Below are 10,621 nucleotides of genomic sequence, written 5' to 3' on the forward strand. Positions count from 1 at the left end.
GGATTCTGCGTGCCTATCTTTGCGTGTTTATTGCCACGCACATTGTGACGATTGAGCGAGGTCGCAGAACGCGAGACATATTTCACACAATTTGCGCAAGCCGAGCAAGCTCGCAAATGCGAGACATCTGTCACATAAAGTGCGCAAGCCGCGTAAGGCTCGTACAGCAGGAGACATCCTCGCGTGATATGCGCAAGCCGGGTGGGGCTTCCAGAATGTCCGAGAGCCAAGGGTGAGTCCCAGAATGTCAAGAGCCTTGTCTGGCTCACAGAGCACTAGACAGTGTCAAATGGAGTTACCATCATGATACCGATAATACCTTGCATGGCTGCAAGGCTCCTACATCACTGCTCAACACGTTATGCCAATGCCCTACCTAAAGGCCTCCTCACCTGTCTGTCACTGCCTCATTCAGCATGCATGTTGTGAGATAACAAGCTTTGCAGCAATGGTGCTTCGTGGGATGGCTCTCATGTGTGTAGCATGCTTGCAAAAGGACATAGATAAGGTCACCTTAACTGGCTTTATTAATGCCACATCCCTCATGACGGGTGCCACACAGTGGCTAAACAATTTCTTCAGCTTCTCCAAGTCCAGCAGGTTGGCGTCTTGATCCAGGTTCTCACTATGCAGCACCTGCAAAAAGGTAGCAGTATATGCAAAAAAATTCAGTTAATTTGTTTTCTGGAAATTCCAGAAAAGGGCACAAGTAGTTCTTCCATTAATGAACTAATGATGATTTCGAAAAGTATCAGGTTTGAAATACAGACATTGGAAAACCCGACTCAAGCACGCAGGCTGCTCAGCATCAAACCTGCACAAAATCTAATAACCGTGTCACACAGGCATTTTGAAGGCTTTCAAATGGCCATCAACTCAGTGGCACTTGAATGCAGCTAAATGGGCATTTCCAATAGCCACAGAGTCCCTAGAACAGTGTGGACATCTATCAAGATTTTGAAGGCTTTTTCAGTGGTAGAAATTTGCACTCAGACATGGAGCACTCGCAACTTACACTAAGGAATAAAATCAAAGCAATTTAATCGCTGAAAGAATACTCAACATGAAATGTACAACTTATTTCACTGAAAAAAAAGAAGGCTGGCCACAAAACACTGCAGCAAGCGTATTATCACTGTTGCCAATAGCACAAAAACAATGAATACCACCTTTTCAAAACTGCGTGAGTGCTACAACAGCTTCCCAGCAAAATTATCAACTGTGACAGTGGCTCCACAGCAGTTTGGTGCGAGATGATGAAATATCTCTACGGCGATCAAGTATTCTGTGTAGCAGCGGCATAACTCCCGAGTTGAAGTGCAAATCTCAAAGCTCAATCTCCCACCTTAACTGTTATCTTTAAATACATATTTAAATTCATTGCAGCGTGCTGCAGAAGTATGTGGTCAGATCATTCGAGAGGATAGCTGCAAGCTATCTCAGGAGACGAAAGATCTGATGAAGAAACGCCAAAGCATGAGGACGTCTAACTTCAGAGATAGAATAGGACTAGGAGAGCTATCGAAGTTAACTATAAGTGCAAGGTAGCCAACATAAGAAAGTTTAACATGGAGAAAACCTAGCATGCTCTAAAGCATGGAGGTAGCCTAAAATCAGTGAAGAGAAAACTAATCACTGGTAAAAACCAGATGTATGCGCTAAAAGACAAAGAGGGCAATGTCATAAGCAATATGGATAAGATAGTTAAAGTAGCCGAAGAGTTCTACACAAATCTCTACAGTAGTGAATGTAATCAGAACGTTACAGAGAGAGGCAGTAGAGCACAGCAATGGGACACCCGCCAGTAACGAGGGAGGAAGTAAAGAAAGCCTCAGGAGCAATGCAAAGGGGTAAAGCAGCTGGCGAGGATCAGGTAACAGCAGATTTGTTGAAGGATGGAGGAGAGATTATGCTAGAGAAACTAGCCACCCTGCATACGCTTGCCTCGTGACCACGAGCGTATCAGGAGCTTGAAAGAATGCGAACATTATTTTAATTCATAAGAAAGAAGATGTCAAGGACTTGAAGATTTACAGACCGATCAGCTTACTATCCATTGTCTACAAGGTATTTACTAAGGTAATCACTAATAGACTCAGGACAACCTTCGAATTCAATCAATCAAATGATCAGGCAGGCTTTCATAAAGGATACTCAACAAGAGACCACATTCATGCAATCAATCAGGTGATAGAGAAATGGGCAGAATACAACCAACCCCAATATATAGCCTTCATTGACTACCAGACAGCAATTGACTCGGTGGAACCACAGCTGTCATGCAGGCATTGTGGAATCAGGGTGTAGAAGAGTGTTATGTGAAAATATTGGAAGATATTTATAACGACTGCACAGCTACCATAGTTCTCCATAAGGTCAGCAATAAAATTCCAATAAGGCAAGGTGTCAGGCAGGGAGACACGATTTCACCAATGCTATTCACTGCCTGTTTACAGGAGGTATTCCGGGGCCTGAAATGGGAACAGTTGGGGAGAACAGTTAATGGAGAATACCTAAGTAATTTGCGATTCCCTGATGGCATTGCCTGGCTAAGCCACTCAGGATATGAACTGCAAAGCATGATGAATGAGTTAGACAGGCAGAGCAGAATTGTGGGGCTAGAAATGAACACGCAGAAAACCAAAGTAATGCTCAACAGTCTAGCAAGGGAACAGCAGTTCACAATTGGTAGCGAGGTGCTAGAAGTAGTAAGAGGATATGTATACTTAGTGCAGGTAGTGACCGCTGATCCGGATCATGAGAGGGAAATAACTAGAAGAATAAGAATGGGGTGGAGCGCATATGGCAGGTTCTCTCAGATCGTGAAAGCCAGTTGCCAATATCCCCCAAGAGAAAAGTCTAACACAGCTGTATCTTACTGGTACTCACCTATGGGGCAGAAATGTGGAGGCTAACAATGAGGGTTCAGCTTAATTCAAGGACAACGCAGCGAGCTATGGAGAGAAAAATGATAGGTGTAACGTTAAGAGACCGGAAGCGGGCGGAGTGGGTGAGGGAAAAAACGCGGGTTAATGAAATCCTATTTGAAATCAAAAGGAAGAAATGGGCTCGGGCAGGGAATGTAAGGCGAAGGCAAGACAACCGCTGGTCCTTGAGGGTAACAGAGTGGATTCCATGAGAAGGTAAATGTAGCAGGGGGCGGCAGAAAATTAGGTGGGCGGATGAGATTAAGAAGTTTGCGGGGATACGGTGGCCACAATTGGCAGAGGACAGGGTTAATTGGAGAGACATGGGAGAGGCTTTGCCCTGCAGTGGGTGTAGTCAGGCTGCTGCTGCTGCTGATGATGATGATGATGACAGCCTGAGCACACCTACAAAGTAAAACTGTGAACTCGACCCAGCAGCACTTTACTGTGTTGAAAGAGAACAGGTACAATTGAATTACTGCATTACCTTGTTATTATCATTAAAAAGTACAGGGCTCTAAGGACTTCCTAATTTACATCGAAACGAATGGTTTACAGTGAACTTTCACGGATTACACTGTTATGCACGGATTACGGATACGTTATGCCCCAGACTGATGCAGCTGTCTTACTAAAGGCAGAGAAGCTTTCAGTGTGGGTCATGTGTGCTGTGGCATGAACACATGCACAGGATCGCCTGCTACCATTCAAGTCCTCTGTGTACACAAATGCAGGTGCAATAGAAAACCCACATCACAAATTTGGCTAGTCTGGTCGGCCAAGCATGGGCCAGCTGATAGCACGAAGCAGCAGGTGCGACACATACCATCATCATCAGCCTGACTAGGCCCACTGCAGGGCAAAGGACTCACGTACACTTCTTAACCTCATCCGCCCATCTAAGTTTCTGCCGCCCCCTGCTATGCTTGCATTCTTTTGGAATCCACTCCATTACCCTTAAGGACCAGCGGTTATGTTGTCTTCCCATTACAAGCCCCGCCCAGGCCCATTTCTTCCTCTTAATTTCAAGTAGCATGTCATTAACCCGCGTTTGTTCCCTCACCCACTCCGCCCCCTTTTGGTCTCTTAATGTTAGACTTATCATTTTTCTTTCCATAGCTCACTTTGCTGTCCTTATCGTTTGGCACGCGTTTTTTTCTTTGTAATAAGGCATAAAGTATTATACATGAATTACCATCATCCTCCTATGACCGCTAAATAATTTATAATCAAATTTCTTTCTCCTGCTGTATTTGTTTCGGTTTCGACAGCTGAATGATGGCTGTGACGTCAAAGCGAGGTTATTGGTCACGTGAGGCATGAAAAACTCCAATACAATTGGTACTTCTGGCTCTTAAGGAATGCTGGTGTCAGCGCTGTAGCGAATTAAAATGATGAAGCAGCGATTATAAGTGCAGTTTTTCCACGCCTCACGTGACCTATAACCTCTCTTTGATGTCATAGCCATAGTCAAATTGTTCACCGAAACAGGATGGCAGAAAAAGTTGATTATAAATTATTTAGCGGTCTCACGCGAATACCAGATGGTGATTCATGCATAGTAGTGTCTTCCGCAGCATTATAGAGAAGAAAACATGCCACCAAGATTAGGTGTCTATACTCTTTTAAGCTGAACTCTTTTAATTAGCCTCCACATTTCTGTCCCAAAAGTGAGAAACATGCAGGCTAAAGAAAAGATTTCAGCTTAAGTACCAAAGTGGCTCTAATCACACGATGAAGCGGAAAAACTCTCGACACTTGAACAGAGAACAAATAGGAATTCCAACAAAATTTTAGATTCTTGTAAGGCTATCAAGCATTTCTGAATATTGTAAACTGCACTTTCACACATACAGTACGCATGTATGCCAAGCTCACATTCAGTAGCCCTGTTTTCCGGCTGTAATTATCACGGTCTGAGCTCAGTTACAGATTTAAAACCAGCCAAAAGATGCAACACAGGAAAAGAGAAGAAAACAGGTTGGACTATCAATTGAATTTTTTGTGAAGGAAAAGAAGGCTCGCATGAAGATGCGCCACACATGACCCACACCAGCGAAAGGCAGGACAACAAATAACTGTCACTGATATACAAGCACGTCATCTAAAAGAGAAAATTCTTTCCGTTGAAGATTGACTAATGGCTTCGCTACTCATACAGCTGTTGCCTTGGAGATATGCATCAAATACCTTACAGATTTGTTTACCACTTCTATACACCACTGAAGTGTCACAGAAATCAGGCGTACACACTGATGGGTCATCTTATGATTTACACTCACAACATTGGCACTGTAGTGCCAGATTAGAAGCTGCCTTCCCCCTAACGAGTTAGTGCTCACTCAGGAACACATTAAAGACACCTGCACATATCCCTGAAGTAGTTTCTTTCACAAGCTAGCGGAATGTGATAAACCACTTCCTGCAAGTCCTGAACCTAGTTTTATGGGATACCATACTGCTATCCCGGGTTTTAACAGCAGCGCAAAGGCCATCAACACAATGATTGGTGCAAAAATTACATTTAAAAATTTTCCCGACACTCGATTTGAACTCATGAAGTCTACACAAAGGACTCCATGATAACCGTTCTGAGGTGAATGGCAGTTCAGCCTAGCCTCTGGAATCTGTGCCAAAAAAAAACGGAGTCATCACATCGCAATTTATTTCCGATATCAGCCGGTGCTGATGACAATTGTATGTTTTGCTTTCTCTGGCTTATAAAGCTCCACTTTCAGAAAAAGTGTCGTCTTTGTGGTTAGGATGCGGAACTTCATCATCACAGGTCAACTTCAGCTTGCCATCAGTGTCCCTTTAATGCCTCAAAGTTGAACAATAGCTCCATTCATAGAGGAGGGCTGTGCATAAATTTCGACCACCAAAGATTCTTTAACATGCACTGACATTGCATAACACACGAGCAAATATGCATTTCGCCTTGTCGAAACGAAGCCACCACAATTCAATCCCGCGTCTTTGGGCTCAGTAGCCGAACACCAATGCAGTAGGCCACAGCAGCAGGTGAAAAACAAAAGAGAGCCCTTAATAGGCAACCTAACTTGCAAAAATCAACATAACGAGGGGTCACACAAGTAGCAGTGGACTAGGAAAATAAAAGCTACTTGTGTCGGAAGATGTCTTCAGTGCTTACCTCAAAAGCCTGCTTGCTTGCTGGGCATCCTAGCACCAAGTGAAAGGCTGGCACAGCTATACTGGAGAGCTTGGAAGAGGCATTGCTGGTAAAGCTATGTGGAGCTTGCTGCAAGGTAAAAAGACACATTTAACAGCAGCACAGTGCAAAAAATGGACTAGAATCAAGCATGTAAGGCAAAATGCAAGGCACAAAAAGGAGCCGGTCGCAGAATGGAACACGACTGTTTAACCACATTTCGAAGTGGGCCAGGCAACAAGAAATTCATAACCACGGCAGTCATTCACAAGCTAGCCTCAGACGAGACATCACTTGCATATCGATATCCAGCATCGTTTCTACAATACATGCCACCATTCAAAAGAACAGACCACAGCAGAACGATATTTTCAGTAGAAGGCTGGTTTGCTTCAAATTCTGCATGCGTCCCTCAATTTGAAATCTGGCATGATTAGCACTGATTTCACATTCTCACAGGTATGATGAATTAATAGTGCCAATTGCAGAAAACCACACTTTTTCCTTTAACATCAAATAAGGTATTGGAGAGGTACCTCAGCATATTTAAGTCAAAGTCAGATTTATTTCCGCCATTGGTTATAATCATGAATCAATTAAGTTTATTCTTCGTACATATTAAAGGCTCAATTACCCTTAAATTTCACTGCAACTTCGGGATTTAGGCCAAATGGAGCTAGGGCACCTGTGTGCATTTTGCAGTTGTTTGTACCATTTCAGCTCCGAGCCAAAGTATGAAAAAGCGAATGCCAAAATAGAGGTGAAAAACTTCAGAGCAATTTGTTTTTATCTCACCGTTCTGCTATTCAAGGCTCGACTACACTGGCTCGGCTATAAGTACGAACGCAGCTGGATCATACGGAGCTTCGTACCTTAAATACACAATTTATAAAAGTACAAGTGAAATACAAGTGAAAGAGGAGGAAGCTCAATCCTAACGCATACAGCTGAATCGCAGTCTACGTAGTTATACTGCTCGAGCGCTGTTACTTCAATTACAGCGTAACATGCGGCGAGAATGTAAAGCCCGGGCCGAAGATCTATTGGTGGGCACATATTCCATTCTCGGCGAGAGATGAATGGCAGTACGGCGGCAGTACGGCGCCGATATCGTGCACCCCGCGATCGGATCAGCTGTGCATATTTGCATGGCATACTGACCATGACCGTGTGACCACTGACACTACACGCGCATTCATGCCCGTGTGCCGCCAGCAAACAACCTTTCAGCGCTGCGTGCTGCCGCGATAGGCACTGCGTCTTCGCGTCTCTGTACTAGCTGTGTTGACGTGGCCAGTTGTGCGCAAAGGCTTTGAAATAATGAACAGGTTCGAAGAAAATTAACTTACCCCCAAGATGCGAGATGTCACCCGGGTAGTGGTCTCCCACCAGCTGCTCCGCCATGGAGGAAATGAGCCCCGCCGTCAGCATAGCGTTTCCAGTGAAGGCGCGCAAAGGACGACGCGCTATCCGTCGAGCCCGCTGACGCACGCTATAAACACAGGTTTACTCAGCACCTTACCACGTTTTCGTACATCGCACCAGCGAATTTCACTGCTGTCGGCACATCACATATCGGAAGAGTGACAAATGCTCATGCCAGCGATGGCTCACGCCCTCGGCACCACAAAGGAGGACCACGACACGACAAACGTAGCAATGCTGTCCGCCATGCTGTCCCTTCCCAGACGCTGCGTTCGTTGGCTAGCGCTTCGGCCAGTTCCGGCTTCCTTCGGCCCGTTTAGAAAGGCATCGCCTCCAGGCATTCCTCCAGGTCGTCTCTTTCGGGCTCTATGCTTTTGGGCAGTGCGATAGCAAAGGATTAAAACCAAATGAAACTTTCGTTACAAAAATAATTAAGTTCTTGTGCACATATTAGCATTAAAAACTTGAGAAATTTGTGACGCGTGGACTCATGAATATGCGTGTCGGTACATGCGTGCGTGCGTGCGTGCGTGCGTGAGTAGGCATGGTCTAGCGCGTCAAATCCAAAGCCTATCCGACATGCTGTATGGTTTCTGAGATCACCGCCGTGAGCTTCGCTTGTTTTCTCGTGCTGCTGCTGGGCGGTCTTGCGCGCCGCTGTTACTGTGCTGGAATCGCAAAAGAAGAAGGATTACCGGTGTGTGCTGCCGGTGGGCGCGCTCTCATCCAAGAGTAGTAGCAGCTCCCAATTAAGCGATCCGTCGGGGCATATGTGTTATGGATGTCTGGTCGACAACGATAATGAGGTCAGCAGTGCGGTGCCGTCGTTTGATGAGTCGAACCTTTCGGCCTATTGCTCTGCTAACTTCGTTGCAAAAATGCCTGGCTCATAAGCAGCGACAGTGGCCATTGTTTCTGTGGTGTGTTTCGATTACAAGACGGCGCCCTTCTACAGTGTGGCTTCCTTGGAAACTTAGTCGGCGGTGTGCCTGCAACGCCTGTCGCTGTCAGCTCAAACTGACCGCCTGCGAGCGCTGCCTTCTTTTGCGATGTGAACCAACGTTGATGTGAACGGTGACGGGACACTTACTGCCTGTGGCCGGAGCTTATAGCAAAAGCGAAGAGTGTTTTGTGTGAAGGTTTGACGAAGTGCGTGTGTCAGTCTGGACCCTTAGCAAGTCATACGAGATGCGACATGCAAAAGTGGTCCACCAGTCGCTTCAGCAGAAAGGAGTGCGGATGTTTTTTACGTTACTTCAATCGAGAACTGCCCATGCAAATATTTCAACTCGTCTCTTGCCTAAACAGCATAGTAAAGAAGCTAAAGCAACAAAACTGCTGTTTCCATGCTGTATATTGATTCCGCACTCGTGCTAGAGGTGGGAAATATGTAGCAGTTATTGGCGGAGTTACAGCCTATGAAGCACGTGCAGCTTCATGTAATTGCAGGTTAGGATATGCGCCTTACTTGGTATTGACTTTGTGACCAGACATAGCCATCTGTCAACTAAAAGAAATTTTCTTGCTATAGGATTCTGCAGCATTATGTATGCTTCTGGACACTGAATACCGGGTGCGTCACCTCTCTTGAAAGCACTCAGATTTGTGTACTTATCAGTACGCTTGAGATGAGAAAATTTTATCAGCTTCTTTTCTTTATTTTATAATTAGCTACACAGCATGTTGCAAAAAAAAATGTTTTAAGGAAAAGTATTTCAGTTTAGAGTAGAACAGTTCAACAAAGTTGTTTTGGGCATTCTGGTAACTTCAAGATGGTATCTGATGGTTGCATACAGACGCGCAAGTCAAACCTCAAAGGGCATCAAACTTAACAGTACCGCTGAGCTTATCCTTTCGTGCTTTTTATGTGTGTGTAGATCACCTGGGGAAGTTCAGTATTGGATGTTGGATTTCATAGTTCTGCTACAACTTTTATCTTCCTTTCTACACATGAAACATGACTGAACTTGATTACATTCCCCAAGCAAATACCTGACGCCTTACAAGCGTTCCTTACTGTGCACAGTTGTCCCAGTGCATTATATCCACTCATGTGCAGCACACTGTTGTGTTGCTCTTGGTCTCCGAACGTGACTCTCAGCAATATGATGGAATCATAGTCCATCCAGATGGTCTTTGTGGTAGTGCAAATTTCAAAACAGATCGAAGAAGAATGAAGAGTGTGATACTTCGTCATGCATCATGCAATGCTGGTGCTAATCAGGCAACATGTGTGGTATATATACTTCGCACATTTGAGATTCATTGGATTTGTTCTGGAGCCATACTGGGAATTAATTAATCGATCTGTGATTTGTCACTGAAATTGAGAGAGGGCACTAATTTCTGAACTTTTGACACCAACTGTGAATTCAAAACTGTCTTTTCATGTAGGCTTACATGGCTTTTTTACGTGTATGTAAATTTATGCTAATGACTTTGGAAATTGCTTTGGAAATGGTTTTAGAAATTGCCTCGTAACATTCCTGTTACAGCTCACAATTCGCTTTCTGCACGTCATGTTTGATTGAACCTGATTATATCCCCAAGCTTGTTTGTTGCACCTAACAAACACTGTTGCCCTTTCAGAGTTATTCCATTGATTGACTCCTTTCGAGTGCAAGCAACAAATGGTTGTGTTGCTTCTGATTTCGAAATATGGCTGTCTGCATGACGGGTGACAACATAAATGCTGTGGATGGCTTTCATCATGCATCTATAAGATATCTGTAACTTTCAGAATTGGTTAAAGGAAGAATTGAAGGATGCTGTAAGAGTCATTAGAAGCTTGTTTTTTACATTATTTTACAATGAACTTGCAATGTTGACAAGTTCTTGCTCAGTGTGCATGTTGTCATGTACAGGTCCCTGCAGTATCGAAGGGAACCATTTTGCACTAAAAGATAATTTTTTGGTTATTTGTTTGCTGAAGTTGAAAATGATTAATCGGTATTTACGCCAAGACGAAAATCATAAAACAGCAAAACGTGAGCTTATTGCTCATTATTGAGAAGTAATCATTAACTGAATGCTCGAACTTTGTTTGCTTTCACCCTAAATGGGCCTTTACAGTCTCGACAAGTTGCTACTAAGCAAGCAA

At 44.3% G+C, this 10,621-nt stretch overlaps 1 long non-coding RNA gene across 1 annotated transcript; it reads right to left on the minus strand.

Moving 5' to 3' along the window:
- Nucleotides 1–509: 509 nt before the first annotated feature.
- LOC149335505 (uncharacterized) lies at nucleotides 510–10,254 on the minus strand. The gene is made up of 3 exons (XR_016284068.1): nucleotides 7,446–10,254; nucleotides 6,079–6,186; nucleotides 510–636 (listed from the first exon to the last, which is right to left on the minus strand). It is a non-coding gene; the product is annotated as an uncharacterized LOC149335505 (long non-coding RNA).
- Nucleotides 10,255–10,621: the final 367 nt, after the last annotated feature.

This window comes from Amblyomma mixtum, chromosome 7 (genome assembly GCF_055824585.1).
Source record: "Amblyomma mixtum isolate Tamu chromosome 7, ASM5582458v1, whole genome shotgun sequence".
Taxonomy (NCBI): Eukaryota; Metazoa; Arthropoda; class Arachnida; order Ixodida; family Ixodidae; genus Amblyomma; species Amblyomma mixtum.